Source organism: Mauremys reevesii, linkage group 14 (genome assembly GCF_016161935.1).
Source record: "Mauremys reevesii isolate NIE-2019 linkage group 14, ASM1616193v1, whole genome shotgun sequence".
Taxonomy (NCBI): Eukaryota; Metazoa; Chordata; order Testudines; family Geoemydidae; genus Mauremys; species Mauremys reevesii.
In genome coordinates this window covers 45,077,424-45,101,449 of record NC_052636.1, presented here as the reverse complement: position 1 = coordinate 45,101,449, position 24,026 = coordinate 45,077,424, and positions in this window count along the sequence as shown.

The following is a 24,026-nucleotide window of genomic DNA, read 5'->3' as shown; positions in this document are numbered from 1 at the left end:
TATGGAGAGAACGCTAAGGTTTTTCTATGCCACGTGCTGGATAGAGTGTCCTTGGGACAAAGAAAGCAAAGACCACATGGCAAGAGACTATAAAAGGCTGATACCTCATCTCCATCTTGTCTTCAATCATGCTTCATACCTCTGGAGGGACTTTGCTACAAACTGAAGCTCTAGACAAAGGACTGAATGGCCCATCCCAGCGGGGGATGTACTCCAGAGACTTGATTTGAACCTGCAGTTTATTCCATCATTGCTACAAGCCTGAACCAAGAACTTTCCCATTACTGTATGTGAAGGGTTAAAATCCATGTGCATTTTATATAACAACCTGGTCTATGGATTGTGCCAGCTCTTTTCCAGACCCGAAGTCCAGACTATGGTCTAGCCCACTATGACTCTTTTGATGGTTTAAATTACACTCACAGGCACTGATGATAGAGTTACTGAAAGTTTGGGAGTTAGGAGCTGATAGGTCAGTGGTCCAGTCCCCTCACAGATGACCCCGACCCTCTGGGACAGGGGCAGGTCTGAGCTATCACACCAAATGCCTCATTGTGGCTGCCAGAATCTATGGGCTCATTTAGTTTACACTGAGGGTTGAGTCCTGCTTCGTGCACCATGTGTGAGAATGAAAATCCTAAACCGCACTTTGAAATAACAAAAGCAGCAGGACGTGTTATTGTCCCTGCCCCAAAGCAGACAGACCGATGGAGAAATGCCATTGAGACCAGGGTAATACTCCACTGCCGTTCTACCTTTTTTACTTGCTAAACTCCTCCCAGCCTTGTGGGGTCTCAGAGCCCGGTACTGAGCCTGAGCCGAGATGTCTACACTGCAAATTTACCACCCCACAGCCCAAGCCCTGGGAGCCTGAGCTGGTATGGGGCAGCCCTGGGTGTTACATTGCAGTGTGGACATAAGCCTATTGTGTTTCATTTCTTAGGTTCTGCTGCCATCGTGTGGCCATTTCCTTCCCCTCCTTTCTGTCCAAAGCGCAGAGCCCAGTTCCTCCAGAGGGAGAAGGACATCTTTCTTCTTTCCTTCCTCAACAGCCCCCTTCCCTGGAGAGCCCTTTGCTGGGGTCTGTGGGGGGAACAGCCGTTTCTGAGGATTAATTTCATATTAATGGTGTTGATCTATAGATTTTACAGCCAGACTAGATCACTAGGTACCTCTGCTCTGACCTGATTCAGAACAGAGTCCAGAGAATTTTACCCAGTGACTCCTACATCCACCCCAAGATCTTCTGGCTGAACAAGGAGGGTTCATTCAGAAAGTCATCGTGTTTGGGTGTAAAGGTGTGAAATGATGGGGAAATTGGCCCCTCTCTCAAGTTTAAATGTTGTCACTTCTACATCTAGACCGGGGTGGCCAACCTGAGCCTGAGAAGGAGCCAGAATTTCCCAGTGTAACTGCCAAACGTGCACCTTTGTATGCAACTACTGAGTCAATTGTGAACCTTCCCATCATTGTCCTTTGCTCTTAATCCTGAGGCTATTGCCCCATCATGGGGCCATTTCCTGCCTCTCTTTCATACAGAAGCACAATTTTCTTTGCACAGACACAGGAACAGCAAGATCTTTCTCTGTCCCTTGTGCAAAGCAGGGGGGCAAATTCCATGGAAACAATGGACAAACAGGGGGCTATGGGCACATCCAGCCCTGTCCGTGAGATGTTCCCTCCCCTCTTTCTTTATGCCCCTGTTGTTATTTCATGGATTGTCTGGGATAGGGAAAAAGCTGAGATCACTCCAGGTGGAGGGGAAAAGAACCCTGAAAATCTCAGGACCCAACCCTGCTACCGGGATCACTGAGGTGCTGGGAATCTGCCTGGGAAAGGGACTGTGTGAATTGTCAAGGTGGGGAAAGAATAACAATCTACAACTAGATCCACCTCATTAACCACCGACACAGGCTAATCCTGCTGCCAATAGAAGGGAAACTGGGAGTGATTCTTTGCTGTTCAGCCATGGAAACAGTGACCCAATTGCACCGCAGTGAATGTGCTGGGGAAACCTAGAGTTTGCAGGCAGGTGGAAATAGCAGATCCTAGAAACACCTGGAGCTCCCACACCACTTCTGCCACTAGGGTGAGGTGTTGAGCTGCTCACAGCATCCCCCACTATGACCTTGCAGCAGGGGATTGCCGCACCCCCAACCCAATGCAGGGGAGATGGCTGAGTGTATCTCTGCACCCTGAGACCAGGGCACCCACTCTCTCTGCCCCACACATAGAATCTGGCCCTGCTGAAAAGTGACCCCTATGAATAAGTCACCTCCAGGAGAGCAGGATTGGTCCTCAGAGAGGGGAATGGGCTTCTCGTGAAGCTTATAGGTCACTGGATGCTCTGGAAACAGGAGGGCTCTGAGTGTAACCCATAGCAAACACAACCTGCTAGGGGATGTAGCTCAGTGGTTGAGAACATACTTTGTATGTATGAGGCCCTGGGTTCAATCCCCAGCATCTTCATGATCATTTTTTCACCCTGCTGCTTTCCTCATGCCCAGAGGGGATGTGGCTCACCAGTCTCCCTGCACCAGTTTCAGTCCTGCTCAGTGAAGGGCAAGTGACAATTGCATGGAAGATCTGCGGGGGAGTGTTTCTGCTCCTAAGTCACCTTGGTATGTTTAAGATTCCCACCCGCTGTGCTGCTTGGGACAATGGTAGATGAGAAGGGCGAATCCTCCAGCACTGGAGGGAAAGGTCCCATCTGCACAGCCTGAGAGGCAAGGAAACAGAGGGGCAGGGTAGAGAGAGGTCAGTGATTTACTCCCAGCAGGGGACACTGTCTTTTTGAGTATCAGAGGGGTAGCCATGTTAGTCTGGATCTGTAAAAGGTGACAGAGTCCTGTGGCACCTTCTAGACTAACAGACGTATTGGAGCATGAGTTGTGGGTGAATCCCCACTTCGTCAGATGAATGGAGTGGGAATTCTATGACTGGCTAGCCAACTACAAAAGCAGTTTCTCCTCCCTTGGTGATCACACCTCAACTGCTAGAAGAGGGTCTCATCCTCCCTGATTGAAGTACCTTGTCATCTCTAGACTGGTTCTTGCCTGCATACTTATACCTGCCCCTGCAAATTTCCACTACATTCACCTGACGAAGTGGGATTCACCCACGGAAGCTTATGCTCCAATACGTCTGTTAGTCTGTAAGGTGCCACTGGACTCTGTCTTTTTGAGGCGAGTGCTGCTGGCTTGAGATGGTGCTGACGATGGATAGAAAAAAGGCTGGAGTCAATGGCAGATGGGACCACAGAAGGGGAAGGGGAATGGCAGCCCCACAGAAGGTCCTGGGTGCTCAGATGCCCCCAGTTATTGCACGCTGGCCTGTCCTAGAGAGAGAAAAGACACCGAGGGATCCAGCCCCCCTACAGTGATCCCATGGACAAGAACCTGGTTAGGAGTGGGGTGAAGGTTCCCTCTGAGCAAAGGGGAGCTGAAATCCCTCCGTGTCCTGGAATTTAAGCAATGAAAGCTTCAAACCCTGCATGGGTGTGGGCTGAGGTGCATCAGCAGAAGGTTGGGCTGGACAGAGGTGGCAGTCAGAGGGTTGGGGTGCAGGAGTGGGTGTGGGGGGCAGGCTCTTGGAGGGAGTTTGGGTGCAGGTGTGGGGTCTGGGCTGGGGCAGGGGGTTGGGGTTGCAGGAGAGGGTGAGGGGTGCAGCATTTACCTCGGGCATCTCCTGAAAGCAACCCGCAGCCCCTAAGCTGGAAGGCCGGGGGCGTCTCTGCACACTGCTACCCACAGACTCCACCCCCGCAGCTCCCATTGCCACAGTTGGCAGTTGGGGCAGCGGCAACATGTGGAGACCCTCCACCCCAACAGTTGTTCTTCTCACAGTTGGCTGATGGGGGGGAAGCAGGGGATCTCCCAAATCTGGGGGAATCTCTCTGTGCCCCACTTAGTTCTCCATCCTGTCTCCCCCTAACCACGCACACCACTCCCCTCCCCATTATCAGTGTTTTAGAGAGACCCCTCCCTCCCTTTATGGGATACAGACTCTCTGTGACAGAGACTGACTGGGGCTCCTCTCTGCATGGCCCCAGTGGGGAAGGAAAGAGACTGGGGGAGGGGGAGAAGATGGGCAGAAGGAGTCTAATGGGGCAAAGCCAGAATAGAGGAGATTTTCTTCCTGTTAAAATGTACTGGAGTCTCATCGCTGAAAAGCCGCATCTTGAGTTAAGTTTGAACCAGCAGCCTTTCAATTACCAGGCAAAGGTGTGAACCACAGAGACTGATAACTGCCTGCTTCCCAAATGTGTTTAAAAAACATCTTCAGGGGTGCAACGGGTTAGTGCAGAGGGGCCATCTGTTGGGGTTATGAGTTCAAGCTTTCTCTCAAGCCCTTGTTTCTCTTACCTGTGTGGTTTGTTTTGCCTAATTCATATACAAAGTGCTATACTAGAAAAAGGAGAGTAAGTTCTAAAATGTAGAGGTGGGTGCATACTTTAGAAACATCCCCCCTATGCTGCCATTAGTTCCAGCAGATTGTTCACTGGAAGGGCAAATTGATTTCTTTGCTGCTGAGAAAGATGCCAGGACAGGTCTGTAGGCACCAGATCTCTCTGCTTCTTCCAGCTCCTTCCCTGCTCCAGTCACTGCTGTAGGAGGATCCTATATGCACTGAGCCTAAACATTTTCCTGGGCCTTCTTAGCATAGTTGGCAGCATGTCAGTCTCATACTCAGTAGGTCCTGAGCTCATACCTCAGAAAAGACAATGGTTTTCTGCTCCCTGCTTCAGATTTTCTAAAGGAAATCAGAGAAAAGAAGCTATAGGAGAGTGGTTCCTAGAAAAATCTGTGTGTTAGAGTGTCTAAGGCATTAACTTTTCCTTCTCTGTGGAGTTTGTATTCTCCATAGAGCAAAATAAAACAAAAACATGCAAGTCTAAGACTAATACAGTATGAAACTCAATACAGATAAAATCTCACCCTCAGAGATCTTCCAATAAGCTTCTTTTGCAGACTAGACTTATTTCTTGTCTGGGCCCAATCTTTGCACCTGGTATAGTCCTTGTTCCAGCTCAGGTGGTAGCTAGGGGATTTCTCATGACTGCAGCCACCTTTCTTTCTGTTCCACCCCCTTAAACAGCTTTGGTACAAGGCAGGAATCTTTTGTCTCTCTCCTGGGGAAAAGCCCCAGGTTTAAGATGGATTCCTGTACCAGGTGACATGGTCACATGCCCTGTGAGACCCCAAGCCTTCATTGTTCCTGGCCTGACTCACAGATGGTGCAGGACAGAGCCATCTCCAGTCAATTGTCCTGGTTAATGGGAGCCATCAAGAGTCCAAACCACTATTAATGGCCCACACTTTGCATCATTACAACAGGACCTCAGAGTTATAGTTCATATTTCTAGCTTCAGATACAGGAATGATTGGTTCATACAAATAGGCTGAACACACACAGTAGATAATAAGCTTTGTAATGATACTGCACAAGAGACCTTTTGCATGAAGCATGTTCCAGTTACATTATATTCACACTCATTAGCATATTTTCATAAAATCATCAACATCACAGCAGGGAAAGGGTTTTACTGCGGCACCTGGGAGCAGTTGAGTTTCATGTTCAGGCTCTGCTATGAGTTCCTCCAGGTTTCCCTTAAGCACACAGGGCCCTTAGCGGGTACTCTCGATACAGGAATGGCCCAGATACAATGAAGTGATGGGAATTGCATTTTCCTTTTTAATTTTTGAATTTCCAATGACATTTCTGTTTGTGATTTTGTTTTGCTTCGTATAACTGTGTTTTCTCAGGGACTTGATATTTACCAGGCTAACTAACAGCTAATAACGGGAGACTTCCAAGCAGAGCGTGGGCGAGCAGAAAAGAACTGTAAGAGATGCTGGTTTTCGACCTTGTGTTAGATAAGAATAGAATGCAGAAATTGCTGAGAGAAGTAAGCTATCAGAAAGGAATATGTACAAACAAAATGCAGTTGTTGCTCCTTACTGTATGTCACAAAAGGTATAAATGCTTGCCTTAATTGTTTATCTAACCGAGACCTACCTCGGGAGGGGAAACTCTGCCTGTCTGTACTCTCCCGAATAACTGCAGTTGCTCGAAATAAACAGCATAATATAATAACATTTAACATCTCTGTGGTGGGAAGAACATCTCAACAGCCCAACACTGTGGCATTTGATTTCAAAAAGGAGAACTATACAAAAATGAGGGGGTTAGTTAAACAGAATTTAAAAGGTACAGTGACTAAAGCGAAATTCCTGTAAGCTGCATGGACACTTTAACGACACCATAATAGAGGCCCAACTTAAATGTATACCCCAATTTAAGAAACACAGTAAAAGAACTAAAAAAGAGCCACCGGGGCTTAACAACCATGTAAAAGAAGCAGTGAGAGACAAAAAGACTTCCTTTAAAAGTGGAAGTCAAATCCTAGAAAGGAGCATAAACATTGCCAAATTGTAGGTGACAAATCTGAGGAACTGTCACAGACTGAAGTGTCACTAGAGGAGGTTTTGGAATTAATTGATAAACTCAACATTAACAAGTCACCGGGACCAGATGGCATTCACCCAAGAGTTCTGAAAGAACTCAAATGTGAAGTTGCGGAACTATTAACTATGGTTTGTAACCTGTCCTTTGAATCGGCTTCGGTACCCAATGACTGGAAGTTAGCTAATGTAACGCCAATATTTAAAAAGGGCTCTAGAGGTGATCCCGGCAATTACAGACCAGTAAGTCTAACATCGGTACCGGGCAAATTAGTTGAAACAATAGTAAAGAATAAAATTGTCAGACACATAGAAGAACATAAACTGTTGGGCAAAAGTCAACACAGTTTCCGTAAAGGGAAATCATGTCTTACTAATCTATTAGAGTTCTTTGAGGGGGTCAACAAACATGTGGACAAGGGGGATCCGGTGGACATAGTGTACTTAGATTTCCAGAAAGCCTTTGACAAGGTCCCTCGCCAAAGGCTCTTACATAAATTAAGCTGTCATGGGATAAAAGGGAAGGTCCTTTCAAGGACTGAGAACTGGTTAAAAGACAGGGAACAAAGGGTAGGAATTAATGGTAAATTCTCAGAATGGAGAGGGGTAACTAGTGGTGTTCCCCAAGGGTCAGTCCTAGGACCAATCCTACTCAACTTATTCATAAACGATCTGGAGAAAGGGGTAAAAAGTGAGGTGGCAAAGTTTGCAGATGATACTAAACTGCTCAAGATAGTTAAGACCAAAGCAGACTGTGAAGAACTTAAAAAAGATCTCACAAAACTAAGTGATTGGGCAACAAAATGGCACATGAAATTTAATGTGGATAAATGTAAAGTAATGCATATTGGAAAAAATAACTCCAATTATACATAAAATATGATCGGGACTAATTTAGTTACAACAAATCAGGAAAAAGATCTTGGAGGCATCATGGATAGTTCTCTGAAGATGCCCACGCAGTGTGCAGAGGCGGTCAAAAAAGCAAACAGGATGTTAGGAATCATTAAAAAGGGGATAGAGAATAAGACTGACGATATTATTACCCTTATATAACTCCATGGTATGCCCACATCTTGAATTCTATGTACAGATGTGGTCTCCTCATCTCAAAAAAGATATACTGGCATTAGAAAAGGTTCAGAGAAGGGCAATTAAAATGATTAGGGTTTGGAACGGGTCCCATATGAGGAGAGATTAAAGAGGCTAGGGCTTTTCAGCTTGGAAAAGAGGAGACTAAGGGAATATGATAGAGGTATATAAAATCATGAGTGATGTGGAGAAAGTAGATAAGGAAAAGTTATTTACTTACTCCCATAATACAAGAACTAGGGGCCACCAAATGAAATTAATAGGCAGCTGGTTTAAAACAAATAAAAGGAAGTTCTTCTTCACGCGCACAGTCAACTTGTGGAACTCCTTGCCTGAAGAGGTTGTGAAGGCTAGGACTATAACAGGGTTTAAAAGAAAACTGGATAAATTCATGGAGGTTAAGTCCATTAATGGCTATTAGCCAGGATGGGTAAGGAATGGTGTCCCTAGCCTCTGTTAGTCAGAGGATGGAGATGGATGGCAGGAGAGAGATCACTTGATCACTGTCTGTTAGGTTCACTCCCTGGGCTGCTTCTGCTCTACAACTATAATTGTGTTTTTACACCAAAATCACTAACTTGAGCACCCAATTCCATGTACAGTCCTAGTGGATGTAAGGCACAGGTAACTTTTGCCTCAGGGTAGCTTGTTGGCATCAACCCTCTCTCCCCCACCTGGAGCTGATGAAATTCCTGGCTGGAGGGACACACGCTCCTACAAGTCAAAAGGAAAGGAGCTGATAGAAAAGATCACAGGACTGACCCCAAAGAAGGGTGAGCTGCAAAAGGCAGAAGCAGGCAACTCATCCGGCAGAGCTGAGAGACCACAGTGAAGATGGTGCAAAGATCACTATATTGGAATTAGCAAATGTGATATTTTTAAAACAAATCTTTGGGAAGCCCTAATAAAGGCATTTCTTACAGTTCTCTCCCATTTGGATTTTCTGATATCTAATAGGGAATGACATCTGATTGAAGCTTTTCCCAAATGCAGAGCATGTGTAGGGTCTCTCTCCACTGTGGATTCTACGATGTCGGACAAAGTCTGAGTGCTCAATGAAACTTTCCCCGCACTCAGAGCATGTGTAGGGGATCTCTCATGTGTGGATTCTCCGATGTGTGATAAGGTTTGAGCGCCGACTGAAGCTTTTCCCGCACTCAGAGCACGTGTAGGGCGTCTCTCATGTGTGGATTCTCTGATGCGTGATAAGGGTTGAGCGCTGACTGAAGCTTTTCCCGCACTCAGCGCATGTGTAGGGCTTCTCTCCTGTGTGGATTCTCTGATGTGTGATAAGGGAAGAGCGGTGACTGAAGCTTTTCCCGCACTCAGTGCATGTGTAGGGCTTCTCTCCTGTGTGGATTCTCTGATGTGTGATAAGGATTGAGCACTGATTGAAGCTTTTCCCACACTCAGAACATGTGTAGGGCTTCTCCCCTGTGTGGATTCTCTGATGCGTGATAAGGTGTGAGCGCCGATTGAAGCTTTTCCCACACTCAGAGCACGTGAAGGGATTCTCCCCTGTGTGGATTCTCTGATGCGTGATAAGGCGTAAGCGCAGACTGAAGCTTTTCCCACACTCAGAGCATGTGTAGGGCAGCTCCCCTGTGTGAATTCTCTGATGTCTGATAAGGATTGAGCGCTGATTGAAGCTTTTCCTGCACTCAGCGCATGTGTAGGGCATCCCTCCTATGTGGATTCTCTGATGTCTGAAAAGGTGTGAGCGCCGATTGAAGCTTTTCCCGCACTCAGAGCACGTGTAGGGTTTCTCCCCTGTGTGGATTATCTGATGTCTAATAAGGCTTGAGCGCTGATTGAAGCTTTTCCCGCACTCAGAGCACGTGTAGGGCAGCTCCCCTGTGTGGATTCTCTGATGTGTGATAAGGTGTGAGCGCCGATTGAAGCTTTTCCCGCACTCAGAGCACGTGTAGGGCAGCTCCCCTGTGTGGATTCTCTGATGTGTGATAAGGTGTGAGCGCTGATTGAAGCTTTCCCTGCACTCGTGGCATATGTAGTGTGTCTCTTCCAAGTTGATTCTCTCACGTGTAATAAGGGCTGAGTGGCTACTGAAGTTCTCCTCTGGCCTCTGCTGAGTCTCAGAGGCTTTTACTTTTTCTTGGAGTGCACAACTCCTGGAAACATTCCTTTTGGGTCTTCCTGATAATGTCTCATATGGTTCTCCTTGCTCAGCATCTTCCTGCTGGGGTTTCTGCTCCTCAGTCTCACGCACCATCCTATCACCTGATGGGAGACAGAGAGAATCCAGGCATAGGTCACTCCCTGTGCCTGAGAGAAAGGAAATGTCAGAGACAGGAATTTCAAAAGGGATGAACAAACCAAAATATGTGCAGGAGAGATCAAACCTATCAGGAGCTGATTTTCCCCAGAGGAGAGAGGAAGGGATCAGTTTTGGTCTGCATTTCACCAGAACATGGAGGGGGGAAAGTGGGATCAGATAGGGATCTGCTGCCAGTTGTTAGTCAGGATAGGTGGGAAGCCATGAGTGACATCTGCCTAATTATTCCACATCTGCAGGGAACAATCCTGAACTTGGAGAGCTCACAAGGTCTTTGTAGGGCATCCCGAATGTTTCCTGTATTCACGGACAGTTTTTGACTTGCTTTAACCAAGTCCTCACCTGTGCAGGCAGCTCTTGGAAGCACTTCTTTCTCAGAACCCTGGAGGTCCAGGACCCACGGCTCTTCCTCGTTCAAGCTGTGAGACCACATCAGGTTTGGAATTTAGAAACCCTATGCCAGACAAAGAAAACAAGGGAGGTCGGTGGAATTTGTGGGATACTTGTCACAAAGAATATTCCATGGTTTTAAGCTCAGATCATTTTTAAGCAGTAACATCCCAAGACCAGCTTCCTTGGCTCCAAGTGGCAGGAGAGTTATTATTATTATTAATCATACGCATTACCTAAGTGCCTAAGGACCAACTAACAGTGTGTCTCCATTGTGCTAGGCACAGTACAAATGCAGAATAGTAGATGGCCCGTGCTCTGAAGAATTTACAGTCTAAATAGACAAGACAGACACAGCATGGGGGAAGGGGTAGAACCCTTTGTTAGAATGGCGATATTCAGGCCTGCCTGCAAAGCCTTCCCCACACACTTAGGTGTATTTTTATCAGTTAGCTAGTTACAGGAGTATGAAAACAAAGAATCAAAATCACAGTGTGCCTGTGTCTGGGCCTTCTCTCACTAGGACAGCCTGAGGCCTTGTTCTTAGGCTAAGGCCTTTGGCTAAGCAGCAGGGGCAGCCATAAGCTGGGAAGCGAAGGGTCACATCCTCACATCCCAAACCAGTCACACTGAAATAAGGTGCTACTGGGCTGTTAGGAAGACAGTCCTGTCTGGATCTTAAGATGGTTAAAGAAACCTTAATTTGATAGCATTCTGTATGGCAAGAAATCACTTATCTATGGTTGTGGTTGTGAAACCCTCATTTCTGTATTGCTTTATCTTTATGGCCACCACTTTTACATTGTTAATCGGTCTGGTTCTCTAATTGTTTCTCTCTCCTGTATAATTAATGTTGCCAGGTGTAAGTTAATTAGGGTAGTGGTTTATAATTGGTTAGAGCAGGAGTAGGCAACCTATGGCGGCACACGAGCTGATTTTCAGTGGCACTCACACTGCCCAGGTCCTGGCCACCGGTCCAGAAGGCTCTGCATTTTAATTAATTTTAAACGAAGCTTCTTAAACATTTTAAAAACCTTACTGACTTTACATACAATAGTTCAATTATGTATTATAGACTTATAGAAAGAGACTTTCTAAAAACGTTAAAATGTATTATTGGCACATGAAATCTTAAATTAGAGTGAATAAATGAAGACTCAGCACACCACTTCTGAAAGGGGGCCGACGCCTGGGTTAGAGAATTATGTCACAATATGTTAGAATTGGTTAGTTAAATTTCAGCACAATTATTGGTTAAGGTATAGCTGAGACTATTACTCTATAAATGGGGTCAAACTGGAGGGGGGAAGGAAATTGGAATAATAGAATATCAGGGTTGGAAGGGACCTCAGGAGGTATCTAGTCCCACCCCTGCTCAAAGCAGGACCAATCCCCAACTATATCATCCCAGCCAAGGCTTTGTCAAGCCTGACCTTAAAAACCTCTAAGGAAGGAGATTCCACCACCTCCGTGGGGAACTCATCCCAGGGCTTCACCACCCTCCTAGTGAAATAGTGTTTCCTAATATCCAACCTAAACCTCTCCCATTGCAACTTGAAATCATTACTCTTTATTCTGTCATCTGCTACCATTGAGAACAGTCTAGGCCTGGTCTACACTGGGGGGGGAGTTCGATCTAAGGTACGCAACTTCAGCTACGCGAATAGCGTAGCTGAAGTCGAATACCTTAGTTCGAATTACTTACCCGTCCTCACGGCGCGGGATCGACGTCCGCGGCTCCCCGTCGACTCCGCCACCGCCGTCGCGGTGGTGGAGTTCCGGAGTCGACAGGAGCGCGTTCGGAGTTCAATATATCACGTCTAGATGAGACGCGATATATCGAACTCCGAGAAATCGATTGCTACCCGCCGATCCGGCGGGTAGTGAAGACGTACCTCTAGATCCATCCTCTTTGGAACCCCCTTTCAGATAGTTGAAAGCAGCTATCAAATCCCCCCTCATTCTTCTCTTCTGCAGACTAAATAATCCCAGTTCCTCAGCCTCTCCTCAGAAGTCATGTGTTTCAGTCCCCTAACCATTTTTGTTGCCCCCCGCTGGATGCTTTCCAATTTTTCCACATCCTTCTTATAGTGTTGGGCCCAAAACTGGACACAGTGCTCCAGATGAGGCCCCATGAATGTTGGTTAGGGGGCGAACGGGAACAGGGACACAGGCAAGGCTCTGCAGCATCAGAGCTGGGAAGGAACAGACTGTATCGGCGTATAGAGATAAGCCCGACTGGTGTGAAGGGCTTGGAATATGTAATCTTATAGGTGTAAAATTGTACAGACTATACCAGCCTGTGACATCATCAACGAAGTGCCCATTTGTGCCTGGGTAGGGGCCCTGCTCTGGGAGGGAGGATGCAGCAAGGACTCAGGATCGGTGGCCGGGGTCTCTGTGCACAGAGATGGGGAGGTTATGTAAGGAGGGGGGTAATGAGTGGGAGAGGGAGGTCAAGTGTTAAAATAATAATATTTGGGGGAAAAATGTATAATAAAGTGAAACTGAACAGAAATAAAACTGGAGTGGAGGCTCTAAAGCAACAAGGCTTCGGTAGGGATTTGGGGTTAAAGGTCTGGGATCCCCCACAGCTCCAGATCCCCAAACCTCTCCTCCTCCCACTGACCCACCCACCCCACTTCCTGGGTGCCCTTCCTCCACATTCCTCCGCTTCTTCCCATTACTCTCAGCCAGCACCACCTCCCGGCACCTTGAGAACTTCTTGTATTTTCTCCTCGTATCTCACAGCCTCCTACCTCCCTGCTGCTTCTTAGCTCTAAGCCTGCACACACCCGCCCCATGTCCTGGCATATCTACTACCCCCCGTCTCCCTTCCTCCCATGGCTCGCTTATCCCGTCACCCATGGGATCCTGAACGGCAACATTACCCGCTCCTAAAAGAGCTCATCTGACTGTCACACAAGCCAGGCATGAGTCACACACCTATTTACTCAATTTAGAATTCTACAGGCAGCATATTTTCCTCTTAAAATGAGGAAAAGGCATGAAAGCTGCAGTTATTAATGTAGTTATGAATGTATTCAATAAGGATACATTCAATGCAATTTTAAAATGACTGACGGCACCAAAAGGCACATATCCAAAAATGATACTAGTGGGTGGGAGATAAGGCAAAAAGGGGGCAAGGAAACTTGTCAAAACTTGTATGACGAACAAATGTATACAGTTATTACTACTCAGGTTCTTCAGAGACCCCACAGCTTCTAATAACCCAGGGGACAGGACTCCTTACCCAGCGAGGTCACCGTCTCATAGTTCTCCTGCATGACATCCCTGTAGAGGGCTCTCTGAACAGGGTCCAGTAGTGCCCATTCCCCTTGGTGAAATACACAGCCACCTCCTCGAAGGTCACTGGCCCCTGAAAGAGCAAGAGTCCAACACTCAGTACCTGCTGCTCCACTCACAACCCCACTATTCACGGAACAGCAGCACCAGGAAATGGAAGCCCCGGGAGGCACATGTTAACAGAGTCCCACCTCACCTTGCCTAGAACAAACAGGCGGCATCAGAGGGTAGAAAGAGAGAACCTTTGTGTCTCCCAGCTGACAGACAGAGGCAGGGTCTTCACGTTTATCACATACCTACTAGCCAGAGCTTGATATAGGAGATGGGGCTGGCTCTGGACCCTACTAATGGCTCCCTGGTAGGAAACACTCCCAAATAAAATATAAGAAAGAAAAGGGAAGTCAGTAGTAAAGAATATTAGTTAGAACAGGGTAGGCAACCTATGGCACGGGTGCTGAAGGCAGCACGCAAGCTGATTTTAAGTGGCACTCACAATGCCCGGTCCTGGCCACCAGTCCGGGGCTCTGCATTTTAATTTAATTTTAAATGAAGTTTCTTAAACATTTTAAAAGCCTTATTTACTTTACATACAACAATAGTTTAGTTATATATTATAGACAGAGAAAGATCTTCTAAAAATGTTAAAATGTATTACTGGCACTCAAAACCTTAAATTAGAGTGAATAAATGAAGACTTCTGAAAGGTTGCTCACCCCTGAGTTCGAAGGTCAGAATTGTAGAAAATTGGTAAGGGAAGTGTGACGTTACTGATATAAATTGGGACCATATAGAACATGGGTTGCAACCAAGGTCCTGTAGTGGCACCAAATCTGATGTAAAGGGGGTCAATATGAGGTGTCTAAGACCAGGTTATGGGTTGCTGGTTATGATTATGCTGTCTGTATGTATGTATCATTTTGTAGTTGAAGTTATGAATATTAGCTCCATACTGTCTGTATTTCAAGCTGGTGCTGTGCTTCTGGGAGACATCCCAGACAAGTTGGTGTTAGCTCTGCCTAGCCTGCTTGATGGCCCATTAAGGACCATCAGCTACACAACTGACCCATGGAGAGAAGGCAGACACCCCTTGTGACTCAGCAAAGTATGCAGGGACTGGCCCATGTGACCTCAGACTCCATTTTGCTGTAATTTTCCACAGTAAGGACAAAGAGGTTCTTACACCTGGAAAAGCCTATATAAGGCTAATGCCTCATCTCCATCTTTTCTTCAATCCTGCTTCTACCTCTGGAGGGACTTTGCTACATGCTGAAGCTCTACACAAGGGACTGATGACCCATTCCAGCGGGGGATGTTCTCCAGAGACTTGATTTGAACCTGCAGTTTATGCCACCACTGCTACAAGCCTGAACTAAGAACTTTGCCATTACTGGATGTAATTAATTCCATTTAACCAATGCTACCTCTCATCTCTACCTTTTTCCTTTTATGAATAAACCTTTAGATTTTAAAGGATTGGCAACAGCGTGATTTGTGGGTAAGATCTGATGTGTATATTGACCTGGGTCTGGGGCTTGATTCTTTGGAATCGAGAGAACCTTTTTCTTTATTGGGGTGTTGGTTTTCATAACCATTCATCCCCAGGACGAGTGGGACTGGTGGTGATACTGGGAGATTGGAGTGTCTAAGGAAATTGCTTGTGTGACTTGTGGTTAGCCAGTGGGGTGAAACTGAAGTCCTCTTTGGCTGGCTGGTTTGGTTTGCCTTAGAGGTGGAAAAACCCCAGCCTAGGGCTGTGACTGCCCTGTTTGAGCAAGTGGTCCTGAATTGGCACTCTCAGTTGGGTCCCGCCAGAACCGCCTCGTCAAGGAAGCTATCAGAAATCAATGACCAATCAATGAAAATAAGAAGGAAGTTTTGAAAAGTATATTAATCCTAACAATGGTAGTGATAAATTACTAGACGGAAATGGCAGAATTATCAAAAATAATGCAGAAGAGGTAAAAGTGTTCAATAAGTGTTCTCTCCTGGCTTTGGAGAAAACAGATGCTGTACTTGTATCATAAGATGTTGACGACGACACTCCTTCCATTCCAACAAGAACTCACAAGGACATTAAACAGCAGCTATTACAGTTAGACATGTTTAAATAAGCAGGTCCAGATAACTTGTATCCAAGAGTTTTGAAAGACCTGGTGGAGGAGCGTGGTGGACTATTAATGTTGATTGTAATTAGGCCTTGGACCACAGGTAAAATTCCAGAAGACTGGAATTAAGCTAATGCTGTGCCAATACTAAAAAGTGTAAAAGAGATGACCCAGCTAATTACAAGAGTGTCAGTCTGATATCAATACTGAGCAAAATAATGGAGCAGTCGATACTGGATTTTGTTAATAAAGAATTAAAGGAAGGTAATATAATTAGTACCTGTTAACAAAGGTTTAGAGAAAATAAGGATATCCTTATTAGATGAGATCAAAAGTTTGGTTGCAGTTAATATTATTGATGTAATATATCTAGACTTCTGTAAGGCATATGACTTGATTCAGCACAATATTTTGACTAAAAAACTAGAATGATACACAATAAACACGGCATACATTAAATAGAATAAAAACTGGGATTGTAAATGGGGAACCATGGTCAAGTGGATTTCTTTCTAGCGGGTTCCCACAAGGATTGCTTTTTGCCCGTGTGCTATTTAACATTCTTATCAATGACCTAGAACAGAATATAAAATCATCACGGATGAAGTTTGCAGTACCACAAAGATTGCGGGTGGTGGTAACTAATGAAGTGGCAGTAGATTCAGGCTCCAGCACTGGGAGTCAGAGAAGTTGTCCCAGCCCTGGCTGGAGGGTTATTTCCTGTTCCACAAAGAGGAGAAGTTCCATTCCCAAATCCCTTGAAATTAGGCCCTATCTGACACTACACCCCCATATTCATCATAGTGGTATGGTTATAATATGATTAGGACATAATTATGATGCATTTTGTGCAAGATGTGTCATGTGCTGAATATGATTATCCTATTTGTGTGCATGGATCATGTTTGTATTTGAAGTTATGGATATTGACTCTGTATCTGTATTTCAAAGGTGCTTACTCTGGGTAACACCCACAACGAGCCTTTCAGGTACAACAATGAAGAAGCCAGACAGAGCTGATGGCTTATCAACAAAGAGAATGGATCGTGGAAGAGCTTAGCCTTCCTGTGAATGTTTCAGCCAGCCTATGAGTCATGGCTACTATGACTCAGCAGGACATGCTAGGACATGTGACTAGACCACATGACAACGAACTCCATTTTGGTACCTGTATTTTTCCACAAACTGGACTGGGAACTGAGTTTGGAACAAATGGTTCCTGCCATATGGAAAAGCTACATAAGGTGGGGAATGAGGCCAAGAGATGATGTCACACCCCACACAAGAGAACTCCTGGAAACACTTGAGGAACAAAGACTGAACTGGGGGAACTGCTGGTCCCAGGGTAAAGGGATTTCTAGCTTGTGTATGGAAACTTGGGGGACTGCTTGTACCATCAGTCAGGTGAGAAATTGCTAATTCAAATTCTATCCATCTAGTATGTTAGGCTTAGTTTGAGTTTTTGGTTATCTGCTAAGTAATCTGCTTTGATCTGTTTGCTATCACTTAGAATTGTTGGGATACGTTAGGGTTCAGTAAAACAGCTGGGAAGCTGCTAATGTGCTGACATGCATTGGGGACAAAGGCATAAGCAGGCAGTAATTCTTTGCTTAACAAATAAGTTGCCATATTTTTTCTCTCTCTGTTGCTTGTAAGAATTGACATTGATGCAGCTGCATGAGAAGTGTAGTTGCTGGAATGAATGTCCTTTGTGTGAAAGAAAGTAAAAGAAATGTTATCTCCCCCTTCCCCTTCCTTTCCCAGCTACATAAACAAGCCCTGGCTTATGGCCCCTTCCTCCCTCCCCGAGAACTGCTCATTGACCCTTCCTCCATACCCTGAGAACTGCTGTTTAGGGAAATTTGTAGCAACACGTTATTGCAAAGAACAGTATTTTCAAGGTAAAAATGCCTCTATGATATGTGTAATACTGTGACAGTGGATAGGGGTGGGTATACTAATTGTATGAGTGTTTCTACTACTTAATAAGGGGTTTTGGGGTGTTGTAACGGATGTAGGTGTTTACATACAAACTTAGATAAAAGGCGTGTGATGTATCTTATCCAGTACTTACTCGATAGTTGGGTCAAGGGGAACAAGTAACACAATAAAGAAGCCTGTATTCATATCCGCCTCTGGATCAACCGGCTCCTTTTTTGTTCTAACAATAATTACTTAAAATCTACCTTTCTGCCATTAATAAACTTGTTTTATGCTTTATCTTAATCAGTGCATTTTGAATGAAGTGTTTGGGGAAAAGCTGAGCTTGGTTAGCACAGGCTTGTTGTGCACATCTTTCCCATATCGAGGGGAAGGCGAACTATATTAATGAGCTTACATTATACAGATCCCTGTGCACTATAAGATGGTATAATTCTAAATTTATACTACAGCAGGTGTGCAAGGTTGGGGAGCTGGGAAATTGGCTGTTGTCGTCTGTCTGTCCTTGAGTGGCTCAGGCAAAGCACTCAGGTAGCTCAGTTGGATGCATGGCGCCACCTGCTGTCGTGTTGGGTGATAACAGGCCCTGGAGAGGCTGGCTGAATCTCCAGCAAAGCAGTGTGAAAAGGGCCAGCCCAGCTTGAGGGTTAGAGGGCACAGCGGTTCCCAGAACCATCCCAGACTGCACCCCGGGGTGACAACCCATCACACCCTAAATTACATAAGTTTCAGCAGGTTTGTCACATCCTGTCCCCTCCCTTTCTCCACCCAAGATATTTCCTGCCTCCCACCACCTCCAGCAACTCCTACCCTCCTATGCATTTACTGCTCCTCTCCCTCCAAGCAGATCCCACCACCAGCTCCCTGAGAATCCCTTACCTGAGCCAGCTCCATTGCAGCCATTTCCTTCCCTTTGGGAGGATGAAATGATCTGGAGCAAAACGTGGACGTTAATCTGTAGCCTGCCAGGACGAGAAGGGCAATGTGAGAGAATGCAGAGGGGGCTTTTGTCCATTCCACGTACTGATCCCCCCCTGATTTTTCCCTGTTAATGGACACTCTAGGTTCTGCCACACTGTGAAGCACAGAGTGACCTTATTCCAGTACAGGCCTAGCCCCCTCCCACCATGGTGTAACCCTCTGAGACACGGTGAAACCCTCCCAGTAACATCCTCTGTTATACTTACCAAGTTTGCAGACAATACCAAGCTGGGAGGGGTTGCAAGTGCTTTAGAGGATAGACCAGGGAGGGAGAGCTCAGTGGTTTGAGCATCGGCCTGCTAAAACCAAGGCTGTGAGTTCAATCTTTGAGGGGGCCATTTAGGGATTTGGGGAAAAAATCTGTCTGGGGATTTGTCCTGCTTTGAGCAGAGGATTGGACTAGATACTCCAACCCTGATATTCTATGATTAAAATTCAAAATGATCTGGAGAAAAGGCCTGAAGTAAATAGGATGAAATTCAATTAGGACAAATGCAAAGTGCTTCATTTAGGAAGGAACAATCAGGTGCACACGTACAAAATGGGAAATTCCTGCCCAGGAAAGAGCACTGGAAAGGGAGCTGGGGGCCATAGTGGATCACAAGCTAAGTATAAGTCAACAGTGCAAAAGGCAAACATCATTCTGGGATGTATTTGAGGGAGTACTGTAAGCAAGACACAAGCAGTAATTCTTCCACTCCACCCTGTGTGGATTAGGCCATAACTGGAGTACTGTGTCCATTTGTGGGTGCCACATATGAGGAAAGATGTGGACAAATTGGAGAAAGTTCAGAGAAGAGCAACAAAAATGATTAAAGGTCTAGAAAACATGACCTATGAGGGAAGATTGAAAAATTGGGTTAGTTTAGTCTGGAGTAGAGAGGTCATGATAATAGTTTTCAAGTACATAAAAGGTTGTTACAGGGATGTGGAAGAAAAATTGTTCTTAACCTCTGAAGATAGGACAAGAAGTAATGGCCTTAAATTGCAGCAAGGGCAATTTAGGATGGAGATTAGGAAAACACTTCCTAACTGTCAGAGTGGTTAAACTCCAGAACAAATAGCGTAGGGAAGTTGTGGAATCTCCATCATTGGGGATTTTTAAGAGGAGGCTGGACAAACACCTCAGGGATGGTCTAGATAATACTGAGTCCTGCCTTGAGTGCAGGGGACTGGACTAGATGACCTTCCAAAGTCACTTCCAGTTCTATGATTCTATGAACCAAAGGCCAGTGAAGAGCAAAATCAAAGGAGTCACTCTGGGATTCTCCTGTCACTGTCCTCAAGGTATCAGGTTAACTAAGTTGTTTGATGCTTTAGCCTTTGTAGAGTCTCTCCTGGAGTGCCCTTTCATGGGCTGGGCCTAGTTTTAGCTTTTGACAAGCGTGACCCGGGGGCTCTGAGACTGGGCCTTCTTGCCTCAGCACATCTTGTTTCTTTCTGTGGCTCCCAGTGAGTCCCAATGAGTAGATACTCCTCATACAGACTGTGGACATAAGAACATAAGAGCTGCCCACTGCATCAGACCAATGGTCCGTCTAGCTCAGTGGCCAATGCCAGGTGCTTCAGAGGGAATGACCAGAACAGGGAATCCTCAAATGATCCACCCCATCACCCATTCCCAGCTTCTGGCAAACAGAGGCTAGAGACACCATCCCTGCCCAGCCTGCCTGTGACACTGGCAGATGAGGTGTTTGCTCTGCAAAAGCCCCCATGTCTTCATTGAACAGGGACAAACGCATCGCTGGAATCAGTCTGACTCACCTGTGTTAGTATTAGGTATTAGGATTATAAGAATGCGCTTACACTTTATTGAATGCTTGTGAGTTGCTGCCTGGGTTAATATCTGACTAGTTGCATTGTGAGCCTCCGTGGCTCTGTAAATCACCAGACAGGAGAGAGACTTTACCTAGATGACGTGCTGATTGACAGCTGAATGCATTACACCCTGCCTGGCAGGAAAGGTTCATCAACACCAGATACACTATTATGCGATGTGAAAGACGACAAAAGACTGTTGTTGTGCTCTTCACTTCCCATTAGCTGACTTTGCAGCTCAGAGCACATGGCAGGAAGGGATAAAAAGCCCCATACAGAAGGAACTGATTATCTGTATGCTGCTTGGACTCTGGGGGGCAAAGTTCCTAGGCATAAGCACGAGATCCCCAGCTGATTAGCCGGGGTTAGTCCTAAAGAATATGCAGAGCTTGCTTATTATAGAAGCTTCTATTACCTTTTGAAATTTAAGACTGTAACTCATCTGCATCTATAGGATTACCTGCTTTGACTTTGTAAACAACTCTCCTTTCCTTTTAAATAAGTCTTAATACAGGTTATTACAGGACTGGCTACAAGTATTGTCTTTGTTGTGAGATCTAAGATTCAATTGACCTCAGTAAGTGACTGGTCCTTTGGCATGAGGTCAGACTTGACTAAGCCCTGGCTGGGATGATTTAGTTGAGGATTGGTCCTGCTTTGAGCAGGTGGTTGGACTAGATACCTCCTGAGGTTCCTTCCAACCCTGATATTCTATGACTGGCAGTAACCGGAACATTGCTGTGATTCGTGGGGTAAGGCAGTGGTTCTCAACTAGGGGTCCTGGCCCCTGGGGCCTCTAGCAGGTTTCAGGGCAGGGGCCAAGCAAGGGCAGCATTAGACTCACTGAGGCCCAGGGCAGAAAGCTCCAGTCCCAGCGCATGAGGCTGAAGTCCAGGGCCCTGAGCCCCACCACCCGGGCTGAAGCCAAAGCCTGAGCAATGTAAATTTGTGGGGCCCTGTGGCATGGTGCCCCGAGAGAGGAAGAAAGTGCCCTGAGGACGCAGCCAGAGGGCTGAGCCCTGACACACGACTGGCTCTGAGGGTCTCTGCAGTCAGGAAGGGCTCGCAGCGAGGGAAGCCTGGTAACTGATGGCTGGAGGGTGAAGAGGTTTGGGGCATGTTGGGGGAAGAAGCATCTGGGACTGGATAACCTGGGGCTGGGCAGTCTCCATAGGGGACACTTGCTCCTCCTGTGCCCTTTCCACATCCTCTTGCGAGGCGAGAATGACCACCCTGTCCCCACCCCTAGCGGCAGCCGTGTCTCAGGACTCTCCCCAGTTGCACCCACTAACTCTCCTCCCATTTGGGGTATAGCTCGGGGCAACAAATTCCCACCAAGATGAACCCAGCTGGATGCTGCCTGTTCTGGTGCCACAGGGGCCTCTGGTGGGTGAAAGGCAGAACTGTAGCACTTCTCAGGCAGAACGTATCTTCTTCAAGCCAAAAAAAAAAAGAAATTCTGCGCTGGACGTGAATTCTGTGCATACGCAGCGGTGCAGAATTCCCACACGAGTAACTCACACTTGGCACAAACACAACCTGCTCCCTCCCATCTCTTCTCCCTATGTGTCGAGTCCCAGAGCTGCTGCTGTCATTAATGCACACAGGCTTTCACTCCCGTTAGTGCTGGCAAGACCCAATCCAGCAACAGGACTGAACCCTTATTTTCCTATCACATGGGACAGTCTCAGCTGAGGGGGAGGTGAGATGGGGAGGGGGTACAACGGGGAAAGTTGTTGTACCCATGTTGGTCCCAGGATAGCAAAGAGGTATTTTTAATTGGTTCTAAAACAATTACCTCACCCACCTTGTCTCTCCAAGAGATCTGAAAGTGGCAGGAGGAGACAAACAGGAAGACAGAGCTCAGGACTCTAAACCAAACATTTCAAACCCCTGGAAGAAACTACATTTCCCTTCTGCCCCTGGGTATGTTTGTATCCTCTATGAGGGACCACCCCATTCCCCTCACAGCAGCAACGGGAGACTGCAGCCAGCCCCAGATGGTCTTTCCCAATCCTGGGATGTTTGTTGTGACAAAGTTTGTGTGTGGTGGGTGCACGGGCTGGGGACACCTGGACTGATCTGCAGATTGGAAAGTCAGGGCAACTCTAGCACAGCTTGGGGGCTGTGGGAGCAGTTCTGGAGCTGGGCCTCTGTCCTCTCTAGCTCCCATGGCAGATGGCTCTGGCAGCATCAAGTGGGTCCATCGCTGCAGGGGAAGGTTGGGGTCATGTCTGAGATCAGGGTGAGAATTGGAGTGGGGGGTCTATGCCCAAGAATGGGGGTAGAATTCACCTCCCAACCCCTCTGCAGAGCTCAGCAACTAGGGCTTTATCCAGTGAAGTGAATTTCACTCTGGGTGACTTTGAGCCAGCCACTGAAAGATCCTTGTGCCTTCAGTTCCACACTGGCCACAGGAGTTTACTAGTTCTCCCTCCCCAGACTGCCGGGGCAGCCAGGATAATTAGTGGGTTATGGGAATTAGAAGATGAAAATTCACTAAGAACAATGATATTTGTGTGTTTATTATTAAATCCCCAGACACCCACCAATCCCGTCCTCCTTCTGATGAGCTATAAATATCTAAGGGACTCAGCTACTGATCCTGCAGTCAGTTCCTGCCCTTTCCCACTTTCTAAAGCAGCACTTTTAAGAACAGGGCAGGGAAACATGTAAATATTTTGAACCAAATTCCAGGAGCTGCTGAACATGGAGAAGTTAAATGAAACCAAGGTTCCGTCTCTCCGAGGACCTGGCCCCTAGTGCAAAATAAGACACTCCCCAGGAATCTGAAATGGCCACTTCATAACTGATAATCTTATTAATCTGTTCACTTCTGGGAATTACCACTAAGAGAAACAACCCAGTGACGGTGCTATCCTGAGGAAAAGGTCTCATGTGTCTTTAGATCATACCGATTTGTAACCTGGAACGATATACACTAAAATGCCTAATTCGTAGCCCTACGGCAATTGCCTGGTGTCACTACAGGGCAGAATTAAGGTTGGTGCCTTAGTTGTGAATTTCCATCCCCTAGCATATTGCAATTGCTGTTAAGTGGGTTTGACAGAATTGATTGTGTCTATTTCTTTCTTTTAATTTCAATAGATAGCGATATTTATTTTTAAGCCCTTTTTTCAATGTTTACAATTTCAATGTTCAGAGCTGTGGGAAGTTATGGGGGTCGTCAGACAATTATTTAATAACAGTAACTGTTGAGAGTCCAAAAGCCAAATCATAGAACTGTTCAAAGAGAAATTGTCAATGTCACACCCAAAATATACAGTGTAAATATCCTTAAATCAAACTCCACTTTCTCCAGAAGCATTTCTGTATATTACCTATATAAATATTTTTCATCTGTGTGTGTGTGTACAGTGAAATTAACATTTACTGCAATTTATTCATAAAAATCCAATCCTGTCAAGCATAATTTTAAGTAATGAAGTACTTGAATTCTTTCACTTCCTAGACTGGAATGTTTCACTTCAGGATAATTACACCCTCCTTGTGATGTATTTTACTCTCAGTACCGTAACCCTCTTGTGATGTAGCTCCTGTCTAGGAGCTCTGCTGAAGCCAGTGGCATTATGATCAGGTGACACTGACATGAGCAGACACACATGGGGGAGG